Below are 13738 nucleotides of genomic sequence, written 5' to 3'. Positions count from 1 at the left end.
CCCATTTTCTCATAAAAGCCCACTTTCACTGAGAGATGCTGAATTACTTAGCAATAAAAGACTGTAGCCAGATGCTATAAAAAAGAGAGGAAAGGATAAGCAGTTTTTCTCCTACTCTGGTAATGTTCATAGTATCATATACACAGACCTTTCTTCTCCTTATTCCTCTCTACTTCATAACAAAAACAAACAAAAGGAAACTATCTAAAAAAATTGCCCCTCTTCCCTGAACTTCCCTGTTCCCATGTTGTCCTGTAGTCTGTAAACCTTGTCACTCTCTTTACTGTTCTTCATGTTTCCTAGGGAACAACAAGGAGACAACTCCTCACAGAAAACCCTTGAATGGCCAAAGCATATCTGAAAAATTTCACCTGTCTTCCCAATTTGAAGAAAAAAACTTTTGCATCCAGAAACAGATTTAAGCATTTGACACTATTTACACAGTTTAATATACTAGTCAGGAAATACTTTACTTTTTATGCTTTAAACCAGAATGCTGCAGTCTAAAAAAGGGAATTATTATAAAAAAAAGTTAGATTGCAATTCACAGTTATGCTGGACTGCCAGAGAACCAGATCACCTGAGGTACGAGATTTAAGTCTGTTCAACATCAGACTAATGGTCATAACAGTAATGCTCCTCTCCTCAGCAAAAGCCTCTGGTTTGCTATCCAGTACCCAAGATCCCATTACACCTTGTCTGCCTCATTCACCTTTGTGCACTGCCCAAACTTTTGCAGAATGGTTGCTTTTTGAGGTTTTCTTAGGGAAAGCTGCTGTCTTACCTCTTTTTACAGTCACTGTTACAGCAAGCATGTGTTCTGAAAAGCAGCATTTACTGGACTTACCCTTTGTTTATAATACTGCTTGCTCACAAGACCATCTAGTATCGAAATACACAAAGTGAGTTAACCCAGTCTGGGCTTTGTTCATCACTGACTCTTCCATGTCTGCTCCATACAGTTCTGACTGACCGTGCTGCAAACACAGCTACCTTACCAGTGGATCTGGTACTCCTGGTTAGGTAAGGTGACTTTCAGGACCTCTCCTGTCCCTTATTTGCTGCTACATTGGACAGGGAGGTCCTGCAGAACAGAAAGATCCAGGCCATCCTCCTGACTCGGGAGGTGTCAGTGACACCACACAGGTTCTCAGCCAGTGCTATTTCTGAATGCTGCTCACAAAGTCACAGCGGACATCCACACAGGGGCTTTCCCTGCTGGGGTGCTGCTGTGACTGGGACGTGTGTTCCCTTCCTGCTGCCTCCATAGCTAAGCACGCGTCCTCATAGAGGGGAAGACTTCCAAGTCCACCACACCTGGCTGCAAAGCAGTGACAGCAGATATGCAGGTGAAGATGGTGCACAGCCACCTGAGACTATGCAATCCAGCCTGCTGATGTAGAAGTCAGGCTTACTGCTGTTGGTCAAGTCACCATGTCTCTCCTTCAGCTTGACAAGCCCATTCAGCTTCCTCTACCATGACTCATAAAGCAGCTCTTAAGCAGCCTGTCCTACGACTAGGGAAAGTTCAATCATCCATCCAGCATTAACTAAGCACTGGCAAACTTGTACTTGGCTGCCTGAAAACAAGACAGATATCCACGAGAGTAAGGTCCAAGAATACAGAGTTTGTTAAAAGAAAAATCACACACTTCCAGCTTCATTACACACCTCTGCAGAAGCAAAGGCAAGCAGTGGTAGACGAGACAAAAGCTGGGGGAACCAGCTGTATTACTTACAGCAGCTTGCAGAGTTGTGATGGCCTTATGACAAATCTGCTTTGGTGCCAATGGAGCACACAGGCACTTTATTTAAGAATAGCTCTTCCTGCTTGTAAAGTAAAACACATCACAAGAGAACATTCCCTACCCCCATGCCTTGCTAGAAAAAAGCCATTAAAAGTGCATTTCTTTTTCCCCTACACTTCTTGTCCTGGTCTTATTCTGCCCTAGGTCCACTTCCCTGTTACTAGTGCCCAGATTTGTGTGTGACCTCTATCAGAGATCCCTGAAAGCCTCGGAAATTATAAAGTAACTTCTACAGCTACTATGAAGCACATATTTCTCAAGCTGGAAATCTGTCTCCATTATTGTTTTAGAAAATTAGTCTGTAGTTTCTAAAGTGGTTTTAATTGACACTAGAGCTGATTCTCACCCTTTTTGTTTCTGATCCGCTTTTTCTGTTAATCCATATTTCTGCACTTGTTTTTTTCCTGGCATGTTGCCTTTGTGACTGCACAGAGAAGCAGCATAGCTGTAACTCAGATCAGCTCTCTCTTCTGCATTTTCTTCCTCAATGTTGATGGTCCAAATGGCCAGAGCATGGCAGCAGTGATAGGAAGGCAGGACTATTTGTACCAGTGCATACTGCAAAGAGTGGAAATACGTTCAAAACCGTGTTTGTTCCTACTGAAGTGCAGACAGAAGCAGAAACACAGCAATGTGGAAACTGTGCAAAGCCTGCAGTTGTTTGGCTGCTGGAGGCAAGGTACTACACCAGCACCACTGCATTAGCCAAAGTCAAAACTGTTTTCACAAAATTTCTTTTGTATCATTATTTTACCAGCTATTACTCTGACAGTGGCTATGGACTTAGAAGGGGATGGTGGATGGAGTATGGACTGGAGGATGTAGTTGGGTGGAGTGGGAGACTGCAGATACCAGGCAGGCATCACAGCACCAGAGGCAGCACTGCCTGCTGTAAACTGCACCCAAGCTTGCAGGAATCTGCGATCAGCAGTATACAAAGAAGTATCAAAGTCTACCAGGATCAAACTCAACAAAGAACTGATACAGCAACTTCACCTCAGTCCTTCACAAAAATTTCAGTAAAACTAGTACCTCTGTCTGGGCCCAGTTTTAATTTCATTGTGCCAAACTCCACATGATTGTTAATAGCAGCAGCAGATGCTAATCTAGTGCCTGACATTTGGCAAGCAAGACTTAGGTGAAAAGACAACTAAAATTCCTGTCCAACAGGCAGAGAAAGGACACAGGTCAGCTTGCACTTACTAGGGAAAAAGACAAAGCTCTGCTACTGTGGCAGTCAAAACCAGGTATTGCTGAATGGCATTTAGTGTAGCTGCAGGGGCCCAGCAGGACTCCGAGAGAACAAACTCTACTGACTTGACACAAAGCTCTTTGAACAAACACAGTCTTGAAGTGAGCAGTGCTGAGAAATATGTCTAATGTAGACCTTCTCCACTTGCAGTTTGGGAAAGGGTGACATTTAACAGCAATCCCTTCCTTCCCTCCTATACCACTTATCCCGTTGTACCATATTTGACAATAGACTTAAAATTTACCGAGGAACAGTCCACAGACCTGAGTTTCAATTGCTGGTGGATATGTAGAAACAGCAACACTTTATCAGTAGGGCTGAGATATTCATTAGAAGATTTAAGGTCTTCTGAAATTTTCAACAGGCACAAAGAGCTTTAAAAAGCCACTCTGGTATCACCGTATGTATTCATCCAACATCGTGTACAGCAAGAAGGATATTCTAACTGCATTAAACTACTCTCTACAGGATTCAAAAGGGGAAAAAGCAACAGACAAGAAGTGAGAGAAAGAGAACACTGCTTGTCAAAGTGAAAGTAAGAAAGATCTCCGAAGTAAGCACCTAACAGCTTAAAAAACAGCATATACAGAAACCAAAATATACCTCTAAAAGGAGATTAAATAAATACAAAAGACTCCCTTTTCAAATGGTGGTTTGTATGAAAACCTATTGTAGTGCAACACAAAGGCATGAGGCTGGAATCAGGGATGATGGAACCACTTACTCTAAAAGGCATATAATCCAGCTATGCAACAGCTTGCTCATGTTTTCAGGATATAATCAAGGGTCGTGTGACTTGGAAATCTTACTTCCTTAATCAATCACAACAGCAAGCTGTATTTAAAAAAAAAAAAGCCCCAAACTTTGCATTTTACAGCCTATTTATTGTTCCAGTGAAACCATTTTGAAACCAGAATACTGCTCTCACGACTTCAGTTCTATGTGGACAAATTTTAAAGCCACTTTGATTTCATAGAATGTAGCACATTTAAATAGAAACAATTTGCTGTCTCAATTGTAGGATCTGGGGCCACAATACACAATTACTGCATCAGAACATTTCTGAGTGCCCTTGGTAACAGTGTTTGGATACAGCAGCTGGGTGGGCAGTCTGGAAAGGAGAACAGAAGTACAATAAGCAGACTGAGACAGCACTGGGGAAAATAAAGTACACACTAGTTAAAGCAAGGCATGATCAGGGTGGACTGCCTGGCTTTAGGAATGTGGCAGGACTTATTTTCAAAGTAAGCCACGGTTAGACTGTTTCAGGAATATTCTTCTGTTCAAAGTTCATACTGAGGTTTTATGTTTCAAAAAGAAACTTTTTTGAACACTTCCCTGTAGCACTAACCCAGTTTGCTTTGATCTGAATGTCATCATTCCTTTGAAGGAGCTAAAGCACGCTGAAGACACACAGAAAATAGTGTCTGGTTTTGCTACAAGCTGTATTACTTGTGCAGAAGTTATTCCCCAAAAACACATGATTTGGGGGTTCAGCATTTCTTCCCTTGCACTCATGAGTGGATGCTAAAATCAAGAACCTCTGTATATTCACAAAATAATGAAATACAGCTATTGGTAACTCCTCATGGCTATCCTGATACCACAATTCAACAAAACTGAAGTTAATTCAGTATAATTTTAAGGCTTGTGACTAATGAAGGAGACATTTGACTCAATATCTTCCTAGGAAGCCATAAAATGGCTAAAACAGAAGGGAAGGAGCAATAAAAAACCACACCAAACTAATCACCTTCTTAAAGACTGATTTAAAAACTCTGGTTCTCCATACTGAGCCCTCACTCACATCTATAATATGAATCCATGTAGGAAGAAAAATCAACAGGGTTTCTGAATAGATCTCAGCAAGAGGTAACTTAAAAGGTATTTCTATGAAATAAAGACCAAATTAACAGGTAGTTTACATTGCATTTACAGTAAAATTATGTGACTGTTTCATTCAAGTTTGCATATTTTACATTGTAATTACATCCAGAGTAACAGAGTAAACCCTCCAAATGATCTCCTTTTAATTAAAGATTACAACAAAGTATTTTATACCAGAACATGCTGCCTAACTCCTATTCCAGATGAATGAATTTAACTTCTATTCCCTAAGTAAATATTTATAAACCTCAGGCCACTTGTTCATGAGAAAGTCTAGATGTATGAATTTTGGGGTGAAAAAAACCCCTAAAAATGTCCAATAACCCAACAATACACATTTATGTCATGGCCTGAAAGAATGTACAAGTAATTAGGCTACTTCTGTAGTAAGTCACATTACAGAAAAAATACTTTAACGATATTTAAATATACAAAACGCTGGAAAAAGGATATCTCATTCAGGATTACTCTATTTCATGACAGACACATGATAATTCAAACCATTAAACTGATTGATCACTTAAAATCTTTGACTATGCAGAAGTCAGGTTAAAAAACAGTGTTTGAGCCATATAGTACAAACCATGTATGATAACAAAAAATTAATAACTAAAAAACTTCAAAAAACCTCTGGGCCAAATGCTTCAGCCAGGCCAGAACCAGTTGTGTGTGGAGGAGGGAGAAAGTTGTGCAACCATATCATGTGATATGAAGCGCTTACTTACACTGGAGGGAACCTCTGGAGGTGAACTGCTTTCATCCTCTACCCAAGGCCATCTTCAGGGCTTCAAAGGCTGCTCAAGTCTGTCCTCAATCAAGGTCAGAGTATCTCCAAAGATGGAGATCCTACAGCCTCTCCAGGCAACTTATCCCAACATTCCAACACCCCCATGAAGGAAATCTTTCCCAATGTCTAATGGTCGCTTGCCAGAACTTTTTCTGTTGTCTCCCAGCTCCTCCAAGAAGAGTTTGGTTCTGTCTTTTCTGCACCTCCCATTAACTGAAAACAAGATCCACCACCCCTTTCTTCTCTGAACACTGAGGACACCCAGCTCTTCCAGCTTCTGTTTTTAAATTATTCGTTTCTGTTCCCTAATTATCTTGGCAGTCACCCTCTAGACCTGCTTCAGAATGTCAGCATCTCTCCCATACTGAGAAGCACAAAACTAGACACTGTTTCTGATGCAGTCGCACAAATGTCAAGCTGACAGAACCACTCACTTCTCTCAGCAACTGGCTTCATTCTTGCTAAAAGGTACATCGCTGACTCACATTTATCTTGATGTCCACCAGGAAAGCAATGTCATTTGCTGCAACATCCTTTTCTAGCCATTGGTTCCCAGCCTGTACTACTGCACAGGGTATTCTGTTTCAATGTTCAGACTCTGTTCAACACCATGAGGTTCTTGTCAGCCCATTTCTCCAGCCTGTCAAGGTCTCTTACAAGAGCAGCCCTACCATCCTACCCACACAACCTGGCATCATCAACAAGCCTGCTGATGGTGTGTTTCATCACCTCAACCAAGTAGTTCATTAAGACTATAAATGTAAAGCTGCAATATTTAATTTTACTGAATACTAATTATCATGTCTAGAAAAGGATAAAGCACTTTCACATAGTTTAATTTTAACTAATTAACAGGCTGGTAAATGGGACGTTACAAAGAACTGGTACTTCAATACACAAGTCACCAAATAAGGCCTCTTCAGTATTTTTTTTAATGGGCAGTTTGCGCTTGGTGACTCACTGAAATAGCTCCAACAAATCATTTCTCTCCAACACATCCTTCTAAATATGGAGAACAAAATACACAAAGTATCTGTGTCAGTGACTCTCAAGAAGTCTGGGAAAAGGGCCTAAATTAAGAGCCACTGTATATTTATACTGCAATAAGGTGTTAGTGATGTCCCAGCACTGCAGGCTGTGTACTTGCACATACCAACATTCAGAGAATGCAAGTAACAGAATTCTTTCATAAAGAACAAATGCTTTTTCTTAGAACCATATATAACTCATAATGCTTCACAGGCCTACATTACTTGGTGTTAGCATTTTGTAGAAGTATTTCTACAGAATAAATATGTCAGATCATTGCTGAAGAATCATGTTCTGCTACAGAGCTGTGTCCCAAGACCTGAGATTTAATACATTGAAACCCTCACCTTATGAGTATAGACATAACTTTAACTATTCAGGAAACATGAATGAAACTGCATCACTGAGCAAGTTCATAAAATGCTAGATTGTATAACCTGCATTATGACCACAGCTGAAACATTGGTCTTTATAGTTTAGTAGCTACACATTTTTGCAGTTTCCTTGCAACATCGAAGAAATTCACCATTTTGATAGACTAACAAGAACTTTTATGGGCTATACTCTGCCAGGAGTCTGTCTGTAGTCTTTCAACATAGGAGAGAGTTAACAGGAGATGAATATATTTGCTTGTCCCCCAGCTGCTTAGATATCTAGAACACAGCAGAGCCATCTGGATTTAAAAATAAAAAGTCCTAAAAAAGTAACAATTCTGCAAGTAATTTTCACAGGCAAGTTAATAAAAAAAAAGGAATATTTCAGAGGAAAATTCTGTTGCAACAGTATTCACAGGTTGAAAACAAGTCCTGATGTGCATCCAGCCTTGCATATATCTTACATACACAGTAGCTAATAAAGATACAAAGAGAAACACACAATTGCTTATCACAGCAGCACAGTAACAATCAAATCCTTAGTACAAAGAATTCATTAATAAATGACAACAATCCTAAAATTCCTATTCTTAAGTCTACAATAAATTTTAATAGAACCAGTATTTGATGCATTTTATGTGCAAAAACATTGACGAGTATAAAGTATGATCTTTTCTCCAAAGATTGGTTCATAACAAAAAGTCTTTCAATTATCATCATCAGTGCTTCATCTGTGCATTCTAACTGAAAATAATATACTGCTGCTTTTTAATAGAGTCAGTTCTGAGTTTCTGCAAAAGAGCTTTGATAGAAATATACCATTAGTAACTTTGCCTTCAAAATTCCTATTTGATATCCAGTTGAAAGAAGAGGGCAGGGGGGCATTCCTTACCCCAACTAATATCTCTGGAAGGTCCTTGAAGAGGAATTCTTAAGTGGACTGCAAACACAACACAAATAATAGACAACTCAAACTAATAAACATAAGAAATACAATTTTCTCCTTAAGTTATTTTATTTGTCGTAATTTACAACCAGGACATAATGTTCCTATGGTCAATTAAAGTACCTGCTATAAAAACAAGCAGAGCCTGTTTTAAAAGCAGGATGATATTTATAAATTAGAAAAATGTGATTATTTTCTATGTTTAATTCCAAGAAAAGTGATCATCAGGTGAAGTACCTGGGGCAGAGAATCCAGCCTGTAGAGCCACTGCAGAGCCTTCCTACCTTCCAGTAGATCAACAGTCCCCACTGACTTGGTGTTGTCTGTGAACTTACTGATGGTACTCCATCCCCTCCTCCAGGCCATGGATAGATATTGAACACGACTATCCCCAACACCAGGCCTTGGGGAACCCCATTAGAGACTGTCTGCCAACCATATGTAACTCCATTCACCACCACCCTCTGGGCCCAGACATTCAGACAGGTTTATTTTTACCCAGAGAAGAGTATGCCCATGCAAGCACAGAGTTTCTCCATGAGAACACTGCGGGAAATGGTGTCAAATGCTTTACAGAAGTCTAGACAACACCTGACCATTAAGTGGGTCACCTTGTCACAGAAGGAGAGCAGGCTGGTCAAGCAGGACCTGCCTGCATAATCCCATTCTGGCTGGGCCTGATCCCCTGGTTGTCCTGCCCATGCCATGTGATGGCACTCAAAATGGTCTGCTCCACAACCTTACCTGGTGCTGAGGTCAGACTGACAGGCCTTTAGTTCCCTCGATGCTCCTTCCAACTCTCCCAGTAGATGGGTGTAATATTTGCTAACCTCTCGTCACATGGGACCTCCCCCAATAACCAGAATTGCTGGTAAATGATGGAAAGTGCCTCGAGGAGCACTTCTGCCAGCTCCCTCAATACCCTTGGGTGCATCTTATTCAGCCCCACAGACTTGTGAGTTTCTAAGCAGTGTAGAAGGACCCCAACCACTTCCCTTTGGATGACAGGGCCTTCATTCTGCTCCTTGTCTCTCTTCCAGCTCAGGGGGCTGCATACTCAGAAAACAGTTGGTCATGCTATTAAAGACCGAAGGCATTAAGTACCTCAGCCTCTCTCCTTATCCTTTGTTAGTATGTTTCCCCCTCATATCCTTTGGAGATCCTCATATCTCCAAAGGATGGAGATTCTCCTTTTGTCTCCAATGTACTGATAGAAACATTTTTATTGGCTTTTACAGCAGTAGCCAAATTAAGTTCTAACTGGCCCATCTAATTTTCTCCCTGTGTAACCTCACGATATCCTTGTAGTACTCCTGAGTGTATACCACTTCTTCTAAAGGCCACAGACTCTCTTTCCTGACTTCAGACTGAAACTCTGCTCAATCAGGCTGGTCTTCCCTGCCAGCTCTTCCTTCAGCACACGGGAACAGTCTGCTCCCGCACCTTTAGGATTTCCTTCTTGAAGAAAGTCCAGCTTTCCAGGACTCCTTTGCCCTTCAGGAATGCCTCCCAAAAGTTTGCCAACCAGTCTCCTCAACACACCAAAGTCTGCCCTCTGGAAGTCCAAGGTAGCAGTTCTGCTGACTGTCTCGTTACTACTCCAAGAATTGAAAACTCTGTAATTTCAAAATTACTGTGCTCAAGACAGCCTCTAAACATCACATCACCCACAAGCCCGTCTCTGTTCACAAACAGTAAGTCCAGTGGGATACCTTCTCTAGTTGGCTTAATTAGCAATTATGTCAGGAAATTATCTTCTAAACTGTCCAGGAACCTCCTAGACTGTTTCCTCTCCATTGTACTGTATTTTCAGCAGACATCTGGTGAGTTGGAGTCCCGCAGGAGAACAAGGGCTAGTAACTGTAAAACTTCTCCCAGCTCCTCAGAGAATATTTTGTCTGCCTCTTCAATCTGGCTGGATGATCTATAATAGACTATCAAACAGGTATCTGTCCTGTTGGCCTCCCTCACCCCTGATTCCTACCCATAAACAACCCTATTGCCACCATAATCAAGCTCTAGACAATCCAAATGGTCCCTAAAACACAGGGCTATCCCACCACCTCTCCTTCCTTGCCTACCCCTTCTGAAGAGTTTACAGTCTTCCACTGCAGCCCTCCAGCTGTGAGTCATCACACCATGTTTTTGTAATGGCAATTATATCATAGTTTTCCTGCTGCACAGTGGCTTCCAGCTTCTCCTATTTGTTGCATGTGCTGTGTGCATTGGTGTAGAAGGACCTCTAACAGCCTACTAATATTACAACCTTTTTGGGGGGGGAGAAGCCCTAATTCTTGTATGATCAATCTCAGATGCCTCTGTGTTTAATAACACATCAATAACTCCTCGCTTCAAACGCAGTTTAAAGCTCTTCTAATGAGTCCTGCTAACTCCTGTACAAAGATCCCTTTCTCCCTCTGAGACAGGTGTGTACCTGTCTGTTGCCAGGGTGAAGACCTGGTGTCATGTAAATGAAACTATGATAAAAAAACCCAAAATTCTCTCAGTGACACCAGACTCAGAGCCAGGCATTGATCACATGGCTCTCTCTGTTTTTTCCCTCATCATTCCCCACAATTGGAAGGATAGAGAAGTACACTACTTGTGCTCCTGATCTCTCAAGCAAGGCACTGAGACTTGCTCTCACTGTCCTTAGACTTCTTGTGGCACCTTCATTGCTGCTTACCCGAAAAAAAAATCAATAATGGCTATTAATCTGAGGACCATCCCAGGGTAGGATGCTTTCTCTTCATATCTTTAACCCAGGCTTCAGGGAGGCAGCAGACTACCCCAAGAAGAGTCTCCTACGACATTGGTATTTTTTGCTTTGTGGAAGCAGTTTTGATGCAGGGTATAGGTCAACTTAACCTTGGCAGCACCACCAAGTAAAATGAATGCTGTCCTTGGAATTGTTCAGTTTCACATGCAGAGGCTCCTAAGTGTTATGTGAAGGCATCTGGGAAGGTGAGGTAGTCACAGGGGAGACTCAGCTGCTGCACTGGGCAGGAACTTGTCACTATTGCCCCTATCCCTTAAGTCACTGCATTCAGCCAGAGAAAGGACAAGGAATCCTCCATAATACGCCTACTGTAAGTTCTTCAGGTGTGTCAAAATAGTAAGCCGGGGCAACTGGGAAACTCCCTTTAGTAGGGAAAATCACCAGGAAATTTAATAAAAGTTTTCTCCAACATAGAAGTCTACACATGAGAATTACTTTTTAAGTAATTAATAATACACTGCCCTAGTTGTCATGATGTAATATTTAAACTTCACTAACTTATTGTCAAAGAATAACGTTAGTGTAACACAAACACTGATTTCTAGATGTAAGTTTATGCACCAATATAAAACTTATTTTTAGAGGATTAATTTGGTCCCCAAGTCTTACGTGTCAGTAGAGAATTGAACAAGAAAAGCTACAAGAGTAACTTACAACACTGTCCTACCAATGCTCCCTCCATAAGGCCACCTGAACCAGGAAGGATCCCAAGCACTCAGTTAGCAAGGCCCTTCTATTTCCCTTGCAGTAATCCATTCACAACCTGTTACCTTATTTTAACTGTATTTATCCTCCAACAGGTAGAGTTCAACATTTACCTGCTTTAAAATATAAATCTAAGCAACACCACCAAATGAAAATGTCTTTGAAGCAACTCCAATAATATCCCTTACAGAAAATTCAAGAATATTAGCAGTACTACAAATAAGCTTTAGGTCAAAAGAAGTGTTTGCCTTATCAAAAACAGTTAAAAACTCTTTCTCCATGTCCTGTCAAAACTGGCCTTGGTAAAAAGTCCCTCTTTCCTGTAGGCTTCCCTTTATATACTGAAATGCTACAACAGCTCTTCCTTGGGGCCTTCATAACGGTGTTGAAAACACAATTTTCCATATAATTTTTAACATTTCAGAGTTTCCACAGGGCTGGTCTTCAAGCAAAACAGATTTCTCTTTGCTATGTATCATTACCAATTATGCAAACACAGTAATATGATTAGAAATGTAACTGGTTCAGCAAATGCATTGGTACCCTCCAGCTTCTCAATTTTCTTTCTTACTGGCATGAGACACCTTAGCAAAGGTGACAAAACATCAACAATGACAACTGCAGAGCAACTTCTAGTTATCAGATTCCAAGGTGAAGTTAATGAACTAGTAAAGTAACGTAAGTACATGGTATCTAAACAGCAAAACTAAGCCAATCAACCAAACCCCTCAAAAGCAAAACAATTTAAAAAAATCCCTCCAATACACAAAACAAAAACCCCTAAAAAATAAAACAAACAAACAAACAAAATACCACAAACCCTGCTAGCCAAACTAGTTAACAATTAATAAACAAAGGTCTGTTACTGAAAGAAAAAGAGAGGTAGTGCTAAGCAATCACAGCAGAGGTGTCACAGCCCGGGAGAGGGAGACTGCTCAGGACAGACTAAATCAATGATACTGTTAACAAGGTCTTATACAGTGAAGAAAGACATAATGACATTTTCTAAAACCATTTTTATAGTTGTTCCATTGAATAAAACCTGTCAGCTCTAGAAGGCATTCCCCGTCAGATGCACATTAGTTTTCTGTAATTTTCTGGAGTGTGCAGGTCAGATAGGAACATATTACAGATATGAGTGAATTCACACACAACATGTAACTACACTCAGGAAACTCTGCTTTTTCAATAAGCCTAATCATGAACTTACATCTGCACGCATACCTAGTCCTACCGAGACATGTATGGCACAAGTAAAAATTCAAGGGACCGCACAACTTACTTGCCTAATTTTTGAGTTTGGGCTATTGATACAATTACTATTACAGTGCCATTGCTGTAGTTTTTCAAAAATTTTTTTTCTTTCAAAACTAATTTTCATTCATAATACTCTGCTGAGGCATAAACATATATATGAAGACAGGAGACCACTAACACTGTTTAGCTTTTTAGTAGATTTATAGTAATACTGTAATTCATGAATAATATATAAAGTAAAATTTGTTGGAGAAGGAATTGCTTGAGGACAGGACCACAGAAAGTCTTGCAATTAAAGTTTCCAGAAGCCTCTTCTGTAATTTGGTCTCTGTTTTGTAAGGATGGCCATTTACTCTTTCCACGTCCACAAAAAAGAAAAAAAGAACATGAAGTTGCAATAAATTCTCCCAGTTCATGTCTGTGTAGACATCTTGATGAAACAACCACATGCTCTAAGTAGCTGAAAAATGCGTTGCTTTCTGTATGACTAAAGCCTTCCCCTTTCCCCCCAAGGAAGAGTAATTCTCCTCTATACGCAAGAGACATTAATCCACCACGTCTCATATTGAAAACCAAAGAGATGAAAGTAAGGATAAAATAGCCATACATATCAGGAAGACACAGTCTCTTCTTGTTGCTAACTTCTACAGCCAAAATCTGCTCAGAAGTGATTTCCATCATTAGTGAATGCACTTAACATTATTGATGTTATCTCTACAACTAAAACTCCATTTCTGAAACCCATAAACACAGAAACGCACTCAAAGAAGGAGCAATTCAGGACGGCATGTTTTTGTGACTCTCTATTTCTTCTACATACTATTTGAACTGTAAGAGACAGACTGAATAGTCATGAATTATTAAGGTTAATTTTTAAACTTGTCCAATTCCCAGTATGTGCTTAGACACACCTA

General features: G+C 40.4%; 1 protein-coding gene across 3 annotated transcripts in view; it reads right to left on the bottom strand.

Moving 5' to 3' along the window:
- The window catches only part of ANKIB1 (ankyrin repeat and IBR domain containing 1), an 80410-nt gene that overhangs the window by 65532 nt on the left and 1140 nt on the right, over positions 1-13738 (bottom strand). The window lies entirely within an intron of this gene.

Source organism: Pithys albifrons, chromosome 7 (genome assembly GCF_047495875.1).
Source record: "Pithys albifrons albifrons isolate INPA30051 chromosome 7, PitAlb_v1, whole genome shotgun sequence".
NCBI lineage: Eukaryota > Metazoa > Chordata > Aves > Passeriformes > Thamnophilidae > Pithys > Pithys albifrons.
Note: the sequence above shows the minus strand (reverse complement) of the source record. Positions and strands in the feature narration are given on the sequence as shown.